This window comes from Lissotriton vulgaris, chromosome 8 (genome assembly GCF_964263255.1).
Source record: "Lissotriton vulgaris chromosome 8, aLisVul1.2, whole genome shotgun sequence".
Classification (NCBI taxonomy): domain Eukaryota; kingdom Metazoa; phylum Chordata; class Amphibia; order Caudata; family Salamandridae; genus Lissotriton; species Lissotriton vulgaris.
The window spans coordinates 1534386189-1534407817 of NC_141696.1; the positions used below are offsets into that span (position 1 = coordinate 1534386189).

Consider the following 21629-nt stretch of genomic DNA (forward strand, 5'->3'; position numbering starts at 1 on the left):
TAATCATGGTCATTGTTGATATTGTTTTTTGTAAAGTTCTAAAGTCCTTTGTAAATATATATGTAATATCTTGAGTCACGTATATATGCCACCATTCTATCGCAAAAAGTAAAAATAAGATTTGAAACCTATAAAATAGAGATAAGACCTCATCTTAAGTCAAGTACCTGGCTCTTGTGTATTATTTTGATGGAAACAGATGGGTGGAAATCTAAAGTAAGGTATGGGAAATCTTAGTTCTACTAAAGGCTAAATCATAATGAGGTTTGTTCATTAATTTAACTTCCAGACTGAGAATGTTGTAGCTCCTTCGTATTGAAAGTATTCAGAATTTATGGTCTTTGAGGTACCCTTTACTAGAAACACATGCTTATTTATTTGGCAGGCAAGTCATCCTGTAAGGTATCCTGGCACCTAAGAAGGCTATTCTGTCTTGGAAGAGCCAGGTTTTTTAATTTCTTACAGAAATCTACCATGGATATGATGGCTCGGATGTGGAGGAGGTGATTGTTCCAGGCTTTGGGGGCAAAATAGGCAAATACACAACCCATGGACGTGGCTCGATGATTCCAGGGATGAGGAGGAGGTTGGCCAAGCGAATTCTTGAGGCCTGGGTGTGAAACTTGATGTGGCTGTTCAGGTATGCTCGGCCTTAATTTTGTAGTGCTTTGTAAGTTGGTGTGCCGGAGGAGTTTGTAAAAGGCGCATTTGTGGATTGGGAGCCAGTAGAGACCCTTGACTTGTTTGGATATGTGCTTGCAGTGTGGTAGTTTGAAAGTGAGTCCTGGGGCTGTGTTTTGTTGAAGTTGGAGCCTCTTGGTGAGTCGAGAGGTTATGACGTAGAGGGAGTTTCTATAGACCTGTCTGGTGGCTCCCTTAAAGTTTGTCACACAAGCACTCACCATTTGAGTTCTTTGTTGAGTAGCTGGTAGTGTGGACGTAGGTGAATGTGACTGCTGACTTAATTGGTCATCGAGATTTGGTTGTCGATCACAATTCCTACGTTCCTGGCTGAGTTGGATGGCTGTGTAGTAGGTTCTAGCTCTCTGGGCTACCAGCGGAAAACCAAAGTAGTGTCTTTACCAAAGAGGATCACTTCACTTCAGTTTTATCTCTGCTGAGCTTCAAGCAGTTGATTATTATCCAGTATTTGAGCTTGGAACAAGTTTGGTCAAGTTTGCTTGGGTGTTTGAAGTGGCTCAGATAGGGAGAGGGTGAGCTCTGTGATAATGCCGAGCCTGTGTGCACAGATTATGTTGGTGAGAGGGGTCACGTTGATGTTGAAGAGTGTGAAGCTCAGTGAGAAACTCTGAGGGATGCCGCAAATTATGTTGAAAGTAGCACTTGCTAGGGTTACTGTGTGTGTCCTTGAGAGGACAGAGCTGATCCATTAAAGTGCCGGGCCACAAATTCCAGTCTCAAGGAGGTGCTAAATGAGAAAGGGGTGGGAGACTGTAGATGTTACTAAAAGGTTTAGTTGAATGAGTGACGCTGTGTCCCCCTTGTCAATTCTGACATGGATGTAGTTTGTGGCTGTGATTAGGGCTGTCTCTGTGCTGTGGTTCGGCCTGAATCCAGATTCAGAAGGGTCCAGGAGGTGGTTGGTTAGTTGGGTGTTGATAAGCTTCTCTATGACTTTGGCCAGGTAGGGGAGGAGGTAGATGTGTCCTTATTTGGGAAACACCATAGGGTTCTTTGAGGGTTTCTTCAATATGGGTAGAATGATAGGATGGTGGTGTGCTTCCAAGTGTCTGAAAAAATGGCAGTGGAGAGAAAGACGTTGAACATAGGCATGAAGGCTGTGCTGATGGGCTCAAGTCCTTTGGCAAAGATGAAGTATGGATCTGAAGGGTCTCCCATGTGGACTGTGAGCATGGTATTGGCGGTTTAAATAGGGGGGGTGGCAGGCCAGCAGGTTAGGGTGGATTCCGGGATGTTCTTGTCCTTGAAGAGAAGGGTTTCAAGGGTGGAGAGGTCCAGCAGGAGTGCAAAGTTGTTGTAGATGGTGTTGATTTTGTAGGTGAAGTAATTGCAGATTTCCCTTGATGAGGGGATGGGTATGGAGCTGGCAGAAGCGGATGTGAATTCCGTCAGTGCGGTGAAGGTTTCTTTTGAGGTGTTGGAGCTGTTTTGGATCTGATTAGTGAGGGCAAGGTGGTTAGTGGTTCCGATTTGTTGGTGGTAAATCTAAAGGGCTGATCTGAAGGTGTCTTTGATGTTGTACTCATTCCATCCGCTTGCAGTGACAATTGGTGAGTTTGAGGACTTCTGCATACCAGCTTGCTTGTGGCTTGGACATCGATGTGGAGGTGGTTTTAGGGAGAACCAGGGAGGCTGTACAGGTGCTGTTCAATGTGTTGAGGTTTGCTAAGCAACAAGTGAGGTTGCTGTGTTGGAGAGGGCATCGAGACTGAAGCTTGGCGATTCAGATATCTTTTGTGATCCTGTTCCAGTTGGGCTGGAAAGTTTGAGTGTGAGGGGTTCTAGGCTTGTTGGGTAGCTGCAAGCTGGAACTGATGAAGTGGTTGGTCCAGGTGAGCTTTTGCAGCTTGTCCACCGTGATGTTGAGAAAGTTGGTGAAGATAGGGTTGAGGAGGTGGCCTCCTGCGTGGGTAGGGTTGTTTAAATTGTTTGAGGCCTAGAATGCTCTGGTGTTCTTAGAAATTAGTGGTGTCTTTGTCAGTCTTGTCCTATAAGTGAAAGTTGGAGTTGCAAAGTAGAAAGAAGGGGCTAGATGCAAGGGCCATATGGGCAATGAAGTCTGGGAGTATGGAGCTGAAATTGTATGTCGGTCTGTAAAACCAGTGGGGTGGGGCTTGGGGGGGGGGGGGGGGGTTGCTCAAGGTGCTGAGCTTGAAGCCAGTATCTTCAAGGTGGTCGCTGGTATTGGCTGAGGTGATGGAGCAGTTGATTTTCTCTACGTAGATGATTGTGAGCCCTCCTCCAGGTTTGTTGATTTTATCTTGTCTTGTGATCATGCAGCAGGGGGAGATCGCCACTGCAATGTCTGGCATGAATGCTGAGTTAATCCAGGTTTGGCTGAGACCTCTTGCGCCCAGGAAGCGGTCTTGCTGATGTTCCCAAGCTTCTGGGGCCTGTTTGTCAAGAGGTGTTAAGGAGTAGGCCGGTGAGGGCGGAGTGTGTGTTGTCTGTTGTTAGCCTGGTTGAGGTATCTGCAATGAGCATTGGCGTGGAAGTCGCTAGATGAGGGTCAGAGGAGCGCAGGAGAAATGGAGGCTCAAGCAAAGACACCTTCAGTTTATGTGGGGGAGACCTAAGCACAGATGAACGTCTGGTAGTTCATGGCAAAGAGGGCATTCGCCCAGTAGCATCTCAGACTCTAATGTGTGGCTGGCAGATCAGGGTTCCTGGCAATGGGCATGGTCGGTCACAAATTGGCCTGACTTTGTCACATTAGTGACATTCCGCTGCACATCAATTCTGCGGCCACCATTAAGGTCTGTTGATAGTGGGCGGGGCTACCGTGGGGCGTGAAAATATGTGCCTGGCCCAGCGTGAGAGGAGGGAATCGGTTGTAAAAGCAGATAAGTGCAGAACGTGAAAAGGGACCAAAAACAGAGAAAACCAGCATGAGGCAAGCAAAGCAAAGGTGGTAGAAAAAGAGACAACCCAAAAATGGGGCAAAAGGGAAAAAGCTAGCAAGGAGTAAAAGCAAATCAGAGAGGAAAGGCGCAAAGCCAAAAAGAGTGGAAGAAGAGACAAGTAACGACAGAGTGCATATGGGGGAAAGAGAAAGAAGATGGGAAAGGCAGCAAAAACTGGAGGCAGAAATCGCAGATAGGTTGGAGTCTGGGAAGGTCAGAAGCCACAGGGCACTGGGGGCCTCAGGCAAGTAAAGCAAGAGGTCGGAAAGGTCCAGTGCTGTTCTGAGGGTCGGCCACTTTCATGCTGGTAAGGTGGTCAGGCAAGACCAATCCACACCTTTATAATTACTTGTTTGTGCTGCTGCTGCCATAAAGAATGTCTTGTGGGTGGGGCTGGCATGGGAAAAGTTGTGCAGGAGCAGACACGAGAGGTTGAAAGTGGGCGCAGGAGTTGTAATTGCAAGAGCGTGGAAAAGGACCAAAGAAGAGAAAACAAGCTCAAGGGAAGTGAGTTAAGGATCGGAGGAAACAATGCAACCTGAGAAGTGGAAAGATGGCAAAAAATGTTTTTAAAAGAGCTGAAAAGGGGCAAACGTGAATAGGAGGTGAAAGGGGTAAAAGTGAAAAGTGCAGAACAGGCACAGGTAAAGAAAGAGTTAAAGCTTGAGTAAAAGTGAAAAAGGCCAAAGGTGGTAAATATTGGAGGCAGAAATAGCAAGATTAGAGAAGTGCAGGTGCAAAAGTGCAAGATGTCATGAGAGTAAGGGAGGCTGGGGGCCTCACAAGCAAAACAAGCGGAGGTATGAAATGACCAGGCCAGGTTGATGGGTCCAGCGCTTCCAAGCGGGTAAGGTGGTGAGGCTGGGATTTGCAGCACATTCCAAGAGGATCTATAGTGCAATTAAAGCGTACCAGAATTCGCGTTGGTGCGCTAAATGTATCCGGAAGGGTTTTGCAACAGGGCCTCCTTGAATCTTGAATCTGTTGCGGTGCCGTGGATGGCCCAAGGAACTGAAGCTGGATCGGGACTAGTGTGGAAATAAGTGGGGGATCAAGACCTGGAGGTACCCTGATGTCCACATGACCTCTCCTGGTGAGAGTGGTGGGAAGAAGGGGAGCAGTGTTTAGTTATTGTGTTTCTTCATTTTTTACTTAAAGGCTTGGGGTGGTCGGTTGCAACCTCTCTCTGGAATGGCCTTGGGATCAAGAATGCGTCCTAATCCTCAATTTCGTGCAAGGCTGGTCCTTCCAAGATTTTCTGAGGTGCTCAGTGAAGTAGAGTTTGGCCTTGCAGCCAGAGTAGCCTTCAGGTTCATCTGAGTGTATTTGTCGAACTACATTTAGTCATGCGAGGAGCCTAGACACCGCAGACATACCTCGTGAGGGTCCGTCGCTCACATCTGTTTGTGACTGTCCTTGCAGGGTTTGAAACCGGTTATTTTAGGGAGATATATGTCCCGTGCACATTTGAGAAATTTAGCAAAGATCTCCGTCGGGTGACAGAAATCAAGGGAGCAAGCTCCGGAACTGCGTATGAAAGGAACTGATGTCAAACTATGGCAGTGGCAGTCATATTGTTGCCCCGATGTCACTTCCAGGGCAGAACAGACCCGACACGCAGACTCTCAAATCTGATCCAGATCCATTCTGGCACCTGAGTGGGAAATGGGTGTGGGATTTTTACAAGGTGATGAATTTGCATGTTAGAAGTTGCCATCAAAAATTTATATTAAATAATTTTATATATTAGTCTTAAATGTAGATTAATATGTTACAACATTAATACCTTCATTTTAAATTAAACATTTCATTTTTTAATATATCTAATTAAATGAAACTTGTTCATTCCAAGTTTAAATTAAGAAAAAGAATCCTTACCTAAAGTAAAAACATACTTTTTTAAATTATGTATTAAATATTGTTATAAGTGATGTAAAAGATTAATTAAAATTATGTTATTATTAATAGAAATTAATGCTGCATTTATTTGTAAAAGGTAAAAAGGTTGTTAAAATAAATATTTTAGTTTTAGATTTGTTAAAGATTGATTTAAATGTGTTTATAATTTAAGTAGTTAAACTAAAATTATGGGGTAGTAGAGATGACCTGGTACTGGCGACAAATCCATAGCGAACTGAGGGCTGTGGTGTGCCACAGGCCCCCTTGGAGCCCAAGATGGTGCTTATGGGCATCCTGAGCAAATGGAGGGGAACATTGGTGCCAAAGCTCTGGTCGGACTTGGCTTCCGGGTGGCCAGACGAGACATTGCAAGTAAATGGAATGCCAAGGAACCCCCTCATGTGACCGAATGGCAAAAGGACATGGACAGATGCTTGGCCGCAACAAAACCCGTTACTAAAACTGCATGTATGTGAGGAAAAAACATACTAGACTCTGGGGTATGTGGGACCACAATAGGGACCTGTGTGGTCAGGGCTGTTTAGCCATTGAGTAACGTCGACTGTGTTCTTTTTTTTTTTTTATTTGCTCTCATTTCATGTGCAGGAAAATCGGTGACCGGTGGGAAAAGTAAGACCTCCAACTATTTGACCTAATGTTTGTCTGACATATGTGCAACTTGATTATACCTTAAATTCATGCTGTTCTAATCCCTTCTACCTGTACTGCTTACTGGAAACTAATAAAAGCTGTTTAAATAATTTAATTTATTTAACAGTACTTTCTGTGTGATTTTATTGTAAGCTCCGGTCTCCTTTATCTTCTAAGGAGGTGTTGCAGTACCAGTGTTTGGCCGTGTGTGGTGCTGCTGCAGCACCAGTAATTGTCAGTGTGTGGTGCCGGAGTACATTTTCAGCTTTTCAGGTTTTTTTTGCCTCTAGTAACTATAGAGGAGTAATTTATAAATAGTAATGGGTGTACTTGGGAGTAGGTGGAAGCATGTTGCTTCATAAATACCTCTTTAGCTCTTTCAACACTTTCTTACTCCTCCCAAAACCCCTCCCCTTTAGCAGGAAGTATCCCCCTATTTTCAAACAACTCCCACCTTTCTCCCATATTTTCTACTTAAATGTATACTTGCATTTGTGGACAGCTCAGCACATAGGTATGTGAATAGCATTTTGTAGTTTGTTAGTAGTAACTTTAAAGTTCTACAAAGTGAAGTTTGTGAATAGGCCCCTTTATGTTTTCTCCTTGTAGAGTTAGGTTCACAGGTCGTAAATATTAAGGAACACCAGAGAATCTGGTGTATCTTAACATGGGTAGAAGATGAGTAGTATTTGTTCTGGAGAATTTTCAGATTTAGAAATACTATTAGACTGCTCTGCACTTACTGTTAATATACGGCCTTTGTACTTACTGTTAATATGCTGGCTAACTTTTGCATAGCCCTATTTTCTACCATGCTAATGTCTTTACTTGGTAAATTTAAGTGTTGACATGCTGTACTAAATAATGCATTTTCCTCTCCTCCTCTGTACAACAACACAAATACCACTGGACAGGACGTATTAATCTCTGTTTATAGCTTAAATGGCCCCATTATCTGCTCTGCTAATACATAATTTCTTCTCTCGAACACTCTCCACACTGATTTAGTCAAACCACAGAACTAGTTGTCTGTCTTGATGACTTTAAATCACCAAAGGTTTGGTTACCTTGTTGAAAAAAGCGACTTTATCAACCCCCACCCAATCTAACTACACATTTTTCCGAGCTCCAGAACATTTGAAAAAGAGTAACTTTGAATTACTCGCGATTAGCAAATTAAAATACCATTTCTCCACTTCTAATCACCGGAGTCTGTGACATTCTGACTTTCTACAACTTCACTCCATGAAAGTGTATTTCAAACATCTCCAACATTCTCCCTTCTGCCCACTATGATATCCTCTATATAATCTTTGATCTGTCTTGGTTAGACTCATTCTATCACAAAACATCTGTGGTAAAATCTGCTGCTCAATAAAGAAACCGAAATAAATATGAAAGTTCCAATAAGGAAAGCTTGACATGTTTCTTTCATTCGAACACCCAAACACTTCCTTTAATGGCACTGAGTACCTTTGAACTGTTGTTTCTTTGTTCTTATTTCCTATTAACAAAAACACATCTCATATTCAATGTCCATGTTTCTTTTCATTCTGCAGCATGCCTATCCGAGGTTGGAAGTATAAAAGAGAATGAGTCCCATACAAGTGCATGCAAACAACAATCAAAAAACTTCAAACGTAGGAGACGCATTACCTGCACAGAGTGTGACAAGAGGTTTAACAAAAAGGCGCTTTTTGTGGCACATCAAAGAATCCATGCTGGGCTGAGGCCTTTTCCCTGCACCAAATGTGAAATGAGCTTTTCTAGACTGTATCATCTTAAACTTCATCAATCAATACATACAGGAATCCATCCTTTTCACTGCAATGTGTGTGAGATGAGCTTCATGAAAAGGGAGCATCTTCTACGGCATCAAGTAATACACACTGGAGAGAATCCATATTGGTGCCCAGAATGTGAGAAGAGTTTTACTAACAGGCATTACCTACAAATTCACCAAAGAATCCACACCGGAGAGAGGCCCTTTCATTGCACAGAATGTGAGAAGAGCTTTATTAAAAAGACTGCTCTTCAACAGCACCTAAGAATACACACAAAGGTAAAGCCTTATCCCTGCAGTGAATGTGCGAAAAGATTTAGTATACTGACCAATCTTCGAAGGCATCAAAGAATCCACACAGGAGTTAGGCCGTACAGCTGCACTGAGTGTGAGAGAAGCTTCACTACAAAAGAAAACCTTGTTAGACATCAAATAATTCACACAGGGGTGAGGCCCTTTCACTGCACTGTGAGAAAGGTTTTGTTCAAAAGTCCGATCTACTGATTCACCAAAGTAAACATACAGGAGTGAGGCCCTTTAAGTGCAACGATTGTGAGAAGAGCTATATTGTAATGGTCGACCTTCAAAATCATATAAGAACACACACAGGAGAGAGGCCCCATCACTGCACTGAATGTGAAAAGCGTTTCTTTCAAAAGTACGATCTTGCAAAGCACTTACGAATACATACAAGACAGAAGTAATTTCACTGCACTACATGTGATACGAGCTTTGCTTGGAAGTCAAATCTTCGAAATTACCAATGAATACATATTGTAGTAGTTATGCAGAATAATCCACATGCGGTGAAGCACATTTCAATGCTCAGTGTGTCAGAACACCTTTATGGTGAAGACTACATATGAGAAGAGATTCAATTGCAAATAACACCTGAGGATCAGCATGAATGAGGACCTTGCCGCACACCAAGTGTCAGAAGCGAAGTTGGAGAATTTTTTTACTATGAAATTATAATTTTAACAGCTCCTGAAAACTGAGGCCCAAAGAAAACAATCTTCAAAGCTTTCTAAGGCTGAGCGTGTTTCAACACAATCTCTGCACTAAAAGGTATCGGGAGAAACAGTCCATCAGCTTCAATCAGCAGGAATGAAGGCCACAAAGCAATTCTCCAGTTCCATCACAAGCCAGCACTGGCCAGCAGGATGCATTGGCGCTGTATACATGGATTTGCCTAAATATACAATAACAATTGCACTGAACTATCAGCATGCTTGCACAATGCAAAACATAATCTAATGGGAATGAAGAAAAGCAGAATAAACAGTGAGATACCTTGTTTATCCCAGCTTCATATTTAACGTAAGCAGGAACAGCACATACGCTTCCAAAGTAATAGGGGTGCTAAGGGGACACCACCTTTATCTTCCATTACATCAATCCTGGTGGCTAGTTTAAAAAGAACTAAATAGCATTTCAGGAACTATACACACCGAACAGGCAGTTGAAAAGAACCAACAAAAGAACACAGTAGAAGAAACCAGCTAGACTTGCCAAGACCTAACTTTTACTAGGTATGACATCATACCGGGGGGAGCAAAGAGGGAAAATACCATCTGACAGCATTAATAAAGAATGGAACAAACCCACCGTACACATGGACCAAGAGAATGAAGAAAAGTAAAGCAGCTCCTCAGCCAATATTGGGATCTGATGTAATTGCATAACTTGTGCAATGAGGGCAAATCATTTTCACAAAAGACATTATTGTGTTTAGTGGTGCTTATGGCTATCATTGTTGGCTCCCTGACCCTTCAGCACTTCCCTCTTACAGGAGCACTTATTTTATTTTCCACAATCGTCACCTTGATTTCCTTTCTCACAACACTGAACAAAAATGCCTGTCCAAAAAACTAAGACCCACAGCTGCCCGGCAACCCTATGAGCTAAGAAAGCAAGACATAATGTTCTACAACAGCCGCCTCCTCACTGCAGCATGAACATGAGATGGGCCTGTGATATCCACATTCTGGTTGGTTATTAGTGCCACAAACATGTAACTTGCAGAATATATTGAAATAAATGAAAGTTGTCACTATTTTCCTTGTGTCTAGATAAAGTATGTTAGGTCTGTAAGAAATGTATTAAAAAATGCTTTTGTCATGTGATGTATTTTGCTCTCTAACACCAAACGAGGAAGATGGCTGGGAGAAATTCTAGTCCAATAGTAAGAGTTGGGTGATGTTGGTGTTTCTTCAACTAAGATAAGATGTTTACTTTCAACTCTGACTCTGTATCACATTCGCTGCAGCTATTCAAGTATAAAACAAAGGACCGCTTTCATCTTGAGATGTATTTAATTTGTTTTTTTGGGGAGATATTTGTGTGTGGATCAGGTCAGCTGAAGCATCCGAGCAACATAGAGCAGCTGCACAGTGGATGATAATATTACAGCTACTCTGCATACAGACAGAATTTAAGCGGTATATTGACCTGTAGCAGCAGCAGCTATGGTGAACCTGTACCAGATCCAAAAGCATTTTCTTTACACAATATGACTTTGATAAGCAGCACATTAGGAAATGTGTGCTCCTGAATCCTATGTGAATATGTAGGTGTCTGAAGGCAACAGTAGAGCAGTAAATCTGAAGCTAGTCTGCTCAGATTCAATTCAGGGTGGCAACTTTGTTTTTGAAATGCAGACACTCTATGGGGTCGAAGGCAAAGATCCAGTCAACAAATCCCTGAAGAGGTAGCAGGGTTCCGGGAGCAGAAGAGGGATGTAACTGCACGATAACCTAGTATTCTTTAAAGAGGTGCATCTTTAGTCCATTCCTAAATTTGAGCAGGGTCGGGCTGGTTTTGATGGATACAGAGATGTTGTTCCAGATCCTGGGTGCATAGATAAAAAGGCCTGCGACCTTGTGGTCTGAAAGAGACTGTTGGTTATAGATTACTTACCTTAGAATTACCTCCAGGTGTCCGATTGGGTTCGGAGAATTTTTTCTTCGCAGTACCTCTACGTGTCGGTAGGTGGTGGCGGTCAACTTCTCGTCTGTCATCAGCGTTGTGGTCACCGGGATGATGTTGTGGTGCCTACATAGATGCTGCCCCTGCGTGCTGACATCAGTTCTTTCTTTTTCCGAGCCAGCCTAAAGCAGACCCGGCGACCGCTACCCCTTAGCCTATTTTTGGCTAAACATTTTGTGGCTTTTGTCGACTTCTTTTCGAGTCATTTGACTCCTGGTGCGCGAGTGATGTCCCTATGACAAACCGGTTTCAAGCCCTGCGTCATCTGTCACAAGGTGACGTCTGTGACAGACCTGCACCTCGTGAGCCTGTGGTGTTTGGAGTGCAACTATGACCCAAAGTCGTTCTCCGATGGCGGTGCCATGGCACCTAAGACTTTGCAGGAGTGGTCCTGAAAGTTGTTGGAGGCCCGACGGTTCGCTTCACGTCGCTACCGGTCTCGTTCAATAGGAAGGTCTCGAGGCTGCTAACGGAGCCCCCACTTCTCGTCGCACTCCAAGTTGTCGAGGTCTTCGGATAAGTCCAAGCAGAAGAAGACGACAAAGATGCCCCAGCGCACTTCACCTTCTCCCTGTCGATCGGCTGACTCGACACAGGATTCGGAGCGGTGTTGCTTTAATTCTATGTGATCTTTGTGCTCCTATCTATCATGAGCCTCTCGCCATGGTTGGCGCCTCGGTGTGAGAGAGAGTCTAACATATGCCTTGCACGAATAAATCAGATTTCCAACCATCCGTCTGTTTGCTGTTGGTTGCCTCATAAGGAGCAAACATACAACAGTGTTTAATGAAACAGGGCGGGTTACGGTTGTTGTCCAACTACGATAAAGATTGCTAACATACATAAATGTCCCGCACGACCCTATAATTTCAAGGTTCGTGACTGTCAGCACCACGCTGATGTATAGATCAACAGGGCATACTGTTCAGAAATGTTTCTATGCATGTTACCACACTATATGCGATCATAACGCTCAACAACTTTAATTGGGCATATACACAATAGTACTCAATTGAATACATTTGACACCATGTTTGTTGTAATTGAAACAGCTATCTAGTCCTTCCTTCATTTTACTTACCTCTTTCCCTCCCATAGAGCGGTGCTCCGTTTTACCTGAGCTGTAGCCAGGTGGGGTGGGGCGTGTTTTCCCCATAATTTGGGTGAATGGATAGAATTATATCCTTTGTTCTTTGTCTAATATTATTATGACTACAGAATCGATTACTAAATAGAATCAACTGACCAGAAAAAATAACTGGCAAATGTAAACAATCACAAAATGTGTCTGTGTTTTTAAACTATCTCTAATATCTGTGTGTCTTTTGTTTTGTTCGTTCGCTGTGATTTTGTGACCTTTCCGAGCCATCTTCACGGGCAAAATCCAGGTGATATAGTTCATTTACTTTTTCACACTCAGCAGTAGCATTATCTTAAGGTCCTGATGAAGCAGGAGGAGATCTTTTGACTCTATATCCACTGCAGAAACATGTCGACCTACAATCCATCTCAGTAGTTATTTGTTTAACACTACTTGGCACTGTTTTTTAGCCTTGGGTGTGGATAGGATTCCATTAAAAATCGTTTGTTCCACTTTCACAACCCAATCTTAACCAACTATTTTGCACTCAGCACTGTTACTTAATCACAAAAAAAAAATGTTTTGCACTGCTAGTCAGTTTACCCCCTGATGCCATTTAATCTCGCTGCTACACCAGAGATCCCTCCTATCAGATTAGGCTACAGTCTACCTAATCCATATTGGATGAACACCACTTCCTTCGGGTGAAGGATCCCAAATGATGTAGGGCAGCACAGGATGGGAATCTGATGGGAATCATTTCCACCACGAATTATTCATTGTGGATTTCGTGATTGTATCCTTTAGACAACACAGTTTTTTTCTGGATGGTTTTAGTTGCTGACCCATTGTTATCCTAAGTGTTAGTTTGTTGCTTTAATGCGCCATCTCCGGGGCCTGTTCTTGAGATGACTCAGCGCCTCCCACCTTTTCATGAGCTGGGGCATCTCATGCCTAACTAAAGCGCTTCTACGAGTTCTTGCACCTCATTTTTGGGTAGCCCCACTCTGTCGGTGCGCCTTTGGGCCCCACGGAGCCATTCGGGCCCTGGGCCTTCGGCGGCCCCGGCGCCAGAGGGTTCCTGCATTTCCAGGCCTGGATCTGAATCGACGCTGGTGGATCTTACTTGACCTTCCCCACCACCAATCCCGATGACGCACGTGGCACCACCTGTGCCCCCAGCTGACGTCGACCCAAGCCTCATCCCTGACTTGGACACAGAGCCGGACTGACGTCCGTACCAATGCCGGAGGGTACCTTTGTTCCCCTGTTCATCCCTGGTGTTCCCTATCGACCAGAGGGTGGTGATGAGGACTGTGAGGGTTCGCTGGACCCGTTAACTGACCAGCTGGAAGAACCAAACTGGTGAGAGGACCTGGGTGAGGCTAGTGGTCTGGACACCTCTCCAGACCTTGGCATGCTTTCTCCCCCCTACCGTGGCTACAGAGGAGGTAGTGTCTTACGCTGCGGTGGTGCGAAGGGCGGACAATGTCTTAGGCCTTGAGTTCCATTCAGTGGCAGTGTGGACTAACCTGCTGACAAAGGTGCTTCAGCCTGCGGGATCATCCTCTGAACCCCTTCTGCTCTTCAACAAAGACCTCACCGACATTCTCCTGAGCACCTGGTCCAAGCCCATCACAGGGATTCCTGTGGAAAGGATGACTGCCCACAGCCATCACCTGGCCCTGCGCGCCCCAGTTTTTCTCTCCCAACACCCTTCCCCAAGAGCTTGGTGGTCCAAGCCTCTAGTTCAAAGGGTGCATTCCCTTCTGCTCCTCCAGATAGGGAATCCATGAATCTGGATCACCTTGGGAAGCATATGTTCTCTTCCTCCAGCTTCGTCCTGTGGTCTCTGAATACCGCATGACACTTGGGCCAATATTCCCACACCATATGGGATACGGTTGCGCATGTGCTGCCTCAGTGCCTGGAGGAGGCTCAGGCCAGTCTCTCCCAGGCAGTGGCGAATGGAAGAGACATAGCCAAATTCATAATAAGATGTGGGCTGGATACCACTGACTCATTGGGCAGACCGATTGCCACATCGGTAGCCCTTAGGCGCTACGCCTGGTTAAGGACATCTGGCTTTTCAGAGGATGTCCAGTCAACATTGCTGGACATGCCTTTTGATGGCAGTCTGCTTTTTGGTGGCAAAGAAGACTTGTCGCTCGAGGGCTTTCAAGATTTTTGGGCTACGGCCAGATCTTTGGGCCTCGCTGCATCTTCCCAACCCCTCCAGTCTGCTTTTCACCCCTTTCGTGGCTACGGAAGGGGTGGCCGGCTACAGAAGCGATGCCCAGCCACGTCTGGCCCAGTCCAGCCACTTTTGCACACAAGCTTTCCAGCCTCTGCATGGCCATGGATGTGGGACCCAGCGACATCCCGGGAGCCAGCGGGTTGGCCAGTTTAACCATCCCCCGCCGCACCCTCCAAACCCTCCTTATCAAACATTTCAAGACCATCAACGGCCAGTGGGTGGCTGGATTCACCATCACCTCCCCCATTGGCCATCCCTCACATCTGATAGGTGGGTTTTGCACATAGTCCGAAGGAGCTACTCCCTCCCCTTCAAGACTACCCTTCCCTCCATGCCACCGTCTTTCGATCGCATGTTGGAGGATCATTTGGAGCTTCTCCACCAGAAAGTTTTGGCTCTCTTGGCCACAGAGCTATCAAGAGGGTCCCTGCCACAGACGTAGGTAGTGGTTACTATTCCCACTACTTTCTGGTGCCCAAAAAGGACAAAGGCCTGCCTCTTATTTTAGACCTCCGGGCCCTCAACCGCTTTCTCCAGAAGGAGAAGTTCAAAATGGTCACGTTGGCTGAGGTCCTATCTGCCCTCGACCCTGAAGACTGGATGGTGGGGTTGGACTTGCAGGACACCTATTTCCATATTCCACTCCTGCCAGCCAACAGACCCTACCTACGGTAGGCCACAAGCATTTTCAGTTCACTGTGCTTCACTTTGGCCTTACCAGTGCCCTTTGGGTGATGGCAGTGATCACAGCTCATCTGCACAGATCAGGGGATCCAGTCTTCCCCCTATCTTAACGACTGGCTGTTGAAAGTGGGCTAGCCCCAGGCTGTCATTTCCCATCTCCAGAATATGGTGGACCTCCTGCTCCCGCTGGGGTTCACTATCAACGTGCCTAAGTCACACCTGACTCCCTCTCAGACACTCCCATTCATCGGACCTGTTCTGGACACAGTGCTGTTCTGGACACAGTGAAGTTTAGGGCCTATACTCCCGAGCACCGAGTCCGGGATATTCAGGCTATGATACTGATGTTTCAGCCTCTATGCCGGATTTTGGTGAGAATGACCCTGAAGCTGCTGGGCCTCATGGCCTCCTGCATCCTGCTGGTAGATCATGCCAGATGGCATATGTGGGCTCTGCAGTGGGACCTGAATTTCCAGTGGGTGCAGCACCAGGGGAATCTTTCAGACTATGTCCAGATCTCAGGGGGAACTGCATAATAATTGCAGTGGTAGCTGACGAACCACGCTTGGGTCGGAGGCAGATCCCTCTCCCTTCCCCAACTACAACTCACAGTGGTGACAGATGTATCACTTATGGGATGGGGTGGCCATCTGGGAGAGGCGGAGATCAGTCATCTGTTCTCCGCCAGAGTCTGGGCTCCATATCAACCTGTTGGAGCTTCGGTCGATCCGCCTGGCACTGAAAGCATTCCCTCCCTCTCTCAAAGGGAAAGTGGTGCAGGTGATCACTGACAACGCCACCGCCATGTGGTATGGCAACAAACACGGTGGGGTGGTGGACCCTGTGTTAAGAGTCTCTTTGCCTCTGGACATGGCCGAAACATCAGAGCATGGCCCTGGTGGTTCAACACCTGGCAGGTTCTCTGAATGCCAGGGCGAACGAACCCAGCTGTCGGGCCTGGTAGATCACGAATGCTGTCTACACTCGGAGGTGGTGCAAGGTCTTTTTCAGTGGTGGGGAGAGCCTTAAATTGATCTGTCCGCCACTGAAGAGAACACAGTGTCAGCAGTTCTGCATGTTGGAATTTCCAAGGCGGCACTTGCTTGGCGATGCTTTTCGTCGCAAGTGGAGTTGCGGCCTCCTGTATGCCTTTCTGCTTGTACCACTTCTGCCCCAAGTGCTGAAGATCAAGCACAACCAGGCCCAAGTCATTCTTGTGGCTCGGGACTGGGCATAAAGAGTCTGGTACCCCAAGCTCCTGAGCATGGCCATAGATCCTCCGATCAGTCTGCCCCTTTGGGAGGATCTTCTGTCGCAGCAGCAGATGGTTCTTCACGCGAACCTGTCCAACCTCCACTTCCTTGCATGAAGATTGAGTGGCAATAGTTGACAGCTTTTGACCTTCCACCTGAAGTTTGTAATGTCATTTTGCCAGCCAAGCGACCCTCTACCAAAACGGTATACACCTGTAGATGGAACAAGTTTGTGGCATGGTGCACGCAAAGGCCGTGGTCCCCCTTTCTGCCCCTCTTTCAGAGGTTCTCTTGTATATACTTTCTTTGGCCCAGCAGGGCTCTGCTCTGGGCATTCTTAAAGGCTATCTTGCTACTATCTCTGCTTTTCTTTGGCTGCCAGATCAACCATCCTTATTCAAGTATCCTGTTGGAAATAGATTCTTTTCAGGGCAGAGGATGTAGCCTTATGGTTAAAGCGGTCGATCTCGAATCTGGAGAACTGGGTTTTGAGTCTCGGCAAGTTAGCTCAACCTCCTGTGATTCTGGGCAAATCACTTCATCTCCCTGTGCCTAACAAAAAAAATGAATGTGTCTATCTGTAACTAAACTGATGCTCATGTAAAGCGCTCTGACACCCGATGTCTCTGGTCTAGTTTGCGCTATATAAAACTCTTAAAAAGAATTTTTTTTCAAAGGCATCACTCATCTCTTTTCTCCATCTCCTTCCATAATGCTCCAGTGGGACCTGAATCTTATGTGTGCTCCCTTTGAGCCTCTTCACAACTGTCCTCTCAGACTCCTTACTCTAAAAACTGACTTCCTTATTGCTATCACCTCTGCTCACAGGGAGAGTGAGCTTCAGGCTCTATCTTCCAAGCCCCCTTTCTTCTCTGTGCAACTGGACAAAGTGGTTCTTAGGACGAGGCCCTTGTTCCTTCCTAAAGTGGTTACACCATTTTACATAGAACAAATAATCACTTTGCCCACCTTTTTCCCACCTCCACACCCTTCCACCATCTGGACCCTAAATGTGCGCGGTCCTTCTATCTTGACCACACAATATTTCCGGTTGGATAATCAACTCTTCGTTGGCTATGTAGGTGCCAAGAAAGGTTGGGCTGTTCAAAAGCGTACCATCTCTCAATGGGTTGTCCTTTGTATTAAAATCCGTTAGGCTTTAGCAAAAAAGGAACCTCCATTGCGGCTGTGTGCTCATTCCACTAGGGCTACAGCAGCAACCACTGCATTAGCACATGCAGTACCACTTCTGGACATTTGCCAGGTGGCCTTGTGGGCATTATTACTGCCTGGACAGCCAGCCAAGTCCGGAGGGACGGCTATTTTGCCCGTTCAGTATTCCAGAATTTCTTGTGTGAACTAAGTTTGCAGACCCTCCACTGTGGTTGGTTACTGGGTATCTATTCTAAGGTAAGGAATCTATAACTAACAGTCTCTTTCAGATGAACAAGTTGCTTACCTTGTGTAACAATATATCTGTAAGAGACATATGTTTGGTATAGATTCCTTACCACCCCACCCATCCTTCCAGCTCTGCGACCAGACTTCATAGATAGAGACTGCGCTTCTGGCGTTGAAAGTAGTGTCAGAACTGACGTTAGCGCACAGAGGTGGCGTCTATGTAGGCATTGTGATGTCATCCCGGCGACCATGACTCCGACGGACGCAGAGGCGACCAACGCCATATACAGACATGCAGGGGTACTGCTTAGAAATCTCCAGATCCAGTCTGACGCTGGGGGTAATTCTAAGGTAAGGAATATATAACTAATATATCCTCTTACAGATGCAGATTGCCTCCAGTCTAATGGTGTGCTGAATGATATTCTGCCAGATAGGCAGGCTTTGAAAATGTTACAAAGATGGTGTGGACCGGGAAGAGCCATAGCCTGAGACTTGCTGCAGCATGTAGGATACCTTTGGAGGGGGTTGGTAATGTGGAGTCTTGGAGTCAAATGAGCATGGCATTAATACGATCCAGATGCAAGAGTGTAAGGGTCTGAATAGCAGTTTTGATGTCAATTTCTGGGATGAATGGTTTCACTTTCTTTAGTAGAGAAACCACTCCCATGCCTGCTTTGTTTTCTTGGCAGTGTTTTCCTTAAGGGTGAAATGTGTGCTCCAGGTGAATTGTAGTGACTTGTCATTAGACGAAAGTTGGGGTATAAAGTTGGTAAGTTTCACGTCATTGAGCCTGGTTTTGACCAGTTGGGGCTTGTTGTTCCTGGCAGTTAACAGTAATTCTGTCTTTGTGGTAATCTACCACTACAGTGAGGGATCACTACAGCACATTCACTACAACACATTTACCACTACAACGAGTTAAGTTACAAGGTAAGTTATACCGAATTACATTTACATTGCATTTACGGGTTTAGCAGTGGGTGGTGGTTAAGGGTAGTAAGAGGTTTTAGGATTCAGGAATGGGTGGTGGTAAGGGGCTGTAAGATATGTTTAGGTTTCAGAGATGGCTAAAGTATAGGGGTAGTAAGGGAGCCTTAGGGTCCATGGATGAATAGTTTTTAGGGGTATCAAGGTTTTTAGGGTTCAGGGATGACTAGTGAATATGGGTATTACAGGGTTTCATGGATAAACAGTGTAGGGGACTGTAAGGGTTTTTTAGGGTTCTGGCCGAGGTGGTGATGGGTACTAAGCATTTATTTTTGGGCTTATACTGGAGGCAAAATGGTTTTGTAGGGTTCAGGGTAGTGTGTAGGGGTGGTTAGTATGTTTTAGGTTCAAGGAAGTGTGGTGCATAGAATAGTTAAAATATTTTAGTGTGGAGGAAGAGCTACGCGGGCATCCAAGATGGTCGCGTGAGCAGAGAGCTCCCGAGACCCGCGCCGCCCTTCTTTATCTATCCTACAATTATCCTGATCACTTCGACGGGCTTTTGAAGTGCTACTCTCACGGATGCTGACGTTCCTTTTTTGGTCGAAATCGGACCTCGGGGACCATTTTTCTGTTGTCTTCAACTTTCTGGCCTGCCCACGGACGCAACCGGGGTCTCGGCTGCCTACTATGGCCGAGCTGTAATGCAACAACAACGGCTGCCTGGCATCTGGCCCACCGGTGGTATACCACTTTCACTTTCGGTTTCCGGCCTCATTGTCTCGGTCTCCTCCTACTCTGTCTTCGCCTGCTGCCCTCACAGTGCACACTTTCCATCCTTGGGCTGGCAAGGAGGCCTGCGGTATTCCCTCTTCAAACTACACTCCGGAGTTTCTGGACTTTTCTCCGTCCCACTGCCCCCTTTGGGTCCTCGGCCGCCACTGTCTGCAACATGGCGACAAAACCTGAGGCGGAAAAACGCAGGAAGACTGTAACTCGGGGGGCGTCGATCCAGTCCAATATGATCGAACGCTACACCCAGCCGAGAGGCTCCCCCGGTGTCACCAGTGTGGGCGCTGAAGGACCTCAAACGGACATGTCGTCTTCCTCTGAAGTGTCGCTTCAAGACCTCTTGGCTGCCATCTCTGGACTTAAGGCCGATATGAGTCAGCAATACGAAGCCATCGTGTCCAAGATAGACACGGTGGCTGTGGATGTTACTCTTATTCGAGCCGATCTAGCCAAAACGAACGAGAGGGTGAAGGCACTAGACCTGAAGGCGTCGAGCCTGGTGACGGACATGGCGGAGGCGCAATCTGAGATTGGGAATCTGCGCTCCTCGCATGATCTGCTGCTCAAACGTATGGAGGACTACGACAACAGGGCCAGGCGGAACAACATACGCCTAGTTGGAGTGCCGGAAAGTGATGGTGCTGCCTCGATCGATTTATTGGTCGAAGAACTTATCGTTGCTAAGCTCCGGTTGGACTCAGTAAGTTCTTTGCCGTAGAGAGCGCCTATCGTTTCCCTGGAGGACGAGTGAAACCAGGAGGCCCGCCGAGGCCTATCCTTGCAAGGCTATTTCACTATCGAGACAGAGACGCTATCCTGCAGGCCGCCCGTAAACACGGCCCGTTGAAATATGACAATAACTCTATCTCCACCTATCCTGATTTCACTCCCCAAGTGCAACGACAACGATCTAGGTTTCTCGGAGTGAAGCGTCGCCTGAGGGACCGGGGATTGAAGTATGCCATGTTGTTTCCAGCCCGACTGCGGATTGAGTTCAGAGAACGTGCCTACTTTTTTGATCAGCCGGAGCGTGCTGCCGACTGGTTGGACTCGTTGCCGACAGATGACTCTGAGAGCGGTGGCCCTGGCGGTGCGGAAGGTGGTGCAACGGCCCAGGAGTAATATGGGCCCCTGGAGGTCCGAATTGAGACTACGTACTATACAGAGTAAATTAACTGTATGCTCTATGTTTATGCCCGTGGCGGTGCGGGAACGGGTGAATTCTCCCTTCCTCCTCGGGGGGTTCTTTGTGTAGATCAGATGGGGCGACAGGCACACTGCAGTTGGGGGTGGCTTTTTAGTCAGCAGGGGTGCAGGGTGGGGGGTGTTGTAACGGGTTTCTGTTTGGGGGCTGGTTCCTGGGGACTTGGTTGTGTTTCGTTTTGTTTGTTATGTTTCATTTTTCATGGTATTTCACTGATTGCAATTATTCCGAACTTGGGGTTGTGGAGGGGGGTTGGGGTGGATTGCCTTTGCTGCAATGGGGGGGGTGAAATGCGGGTTCCTTCTTGGAACGTCAACGGGTTGGGTGACAGGATCAAGCGGGGCATTGTGTTACAATTTTTGAGGCGCCATGCCCCTGATGTTGTGTTCCTTCAGGAGACCCACTTAATCGGTAATGCTTGTAAGGCCCTCGACCGCCGGGGTTACCGCCTGGTCGCACATGCTGGTTTCACCTCTGGGTCCCGGGGAGTGGGTATCATGGTGAAGTCCTCCCTAGCTCTTGCTATTGACGAAGTTATACTTGACGACCGCGGGCGGAATGCTGCTGTCTCCGGGAGGTGGGAGGGAAAACAAATTGTGCTGGTTGTGGTTTACATTCCCCCGGGGCTGCAGGCTACCACCTATGCCGATCTTGGCAGGACTCTTCTTGGCCTTCCTGATGGATTGTTGATCATGGGCGGGGACTTCAACTCTGTTATGTCTGGTGAATGTGATCGGCTTCCCCCTAGGGTCCTGCCGCCATCCCAGATGTGGCTCAATGAGATGGCTGATACTTTTGGCCTGGCGGATGTTTGGCGCTCACTACACCCTTCACTCCTGCAGTATACTTTTCACTCTGGTGCGCATGGCAGCCTCTCTCGTATAGATTATTTTTTTATGTTAGCTTCCACTCTGTCCACTGTCCGGGAGGTACGACATCTTCCCCGGGGTATCTCGGACCATTCCCCCTTGATGGTTAAGATTTCGGTGGGTGGTCTACTTGGTAACAGGATCCCCCGGTCCCTCCCTGGCATTTCCGAAGCCCCCGGCTCCGCTTAGATCTGGTGAAGGCAATTGATTGTTATTTTGATGAGAATGTGGG

At 46.6% G+C, this 21629-nt stretch overlaps 1 pseudogene across 1 annotated transcript in view; it reads left to right on the top strand.

Moving 5' to 3' along the window:
- LOC147700300 (uncharacterized) overlaps window positions 1–8786 on the top strand; it is a 443984-nt pseudogene extending 435198 nt beyond the window's left edge. Inside the window, exon 10 of the transcript XR_015299397.1 lies at window positions 7715–8786. The product of XR_015299397.1 is annotated as an uncharacterized LOC147700300 (transcript). The remainder of the gene's footprint in view (window positions 1–7714) is intronic.
- The last annotated feature ends 12843 nt before the right edge of the window (window positions 8787–21629 follow it).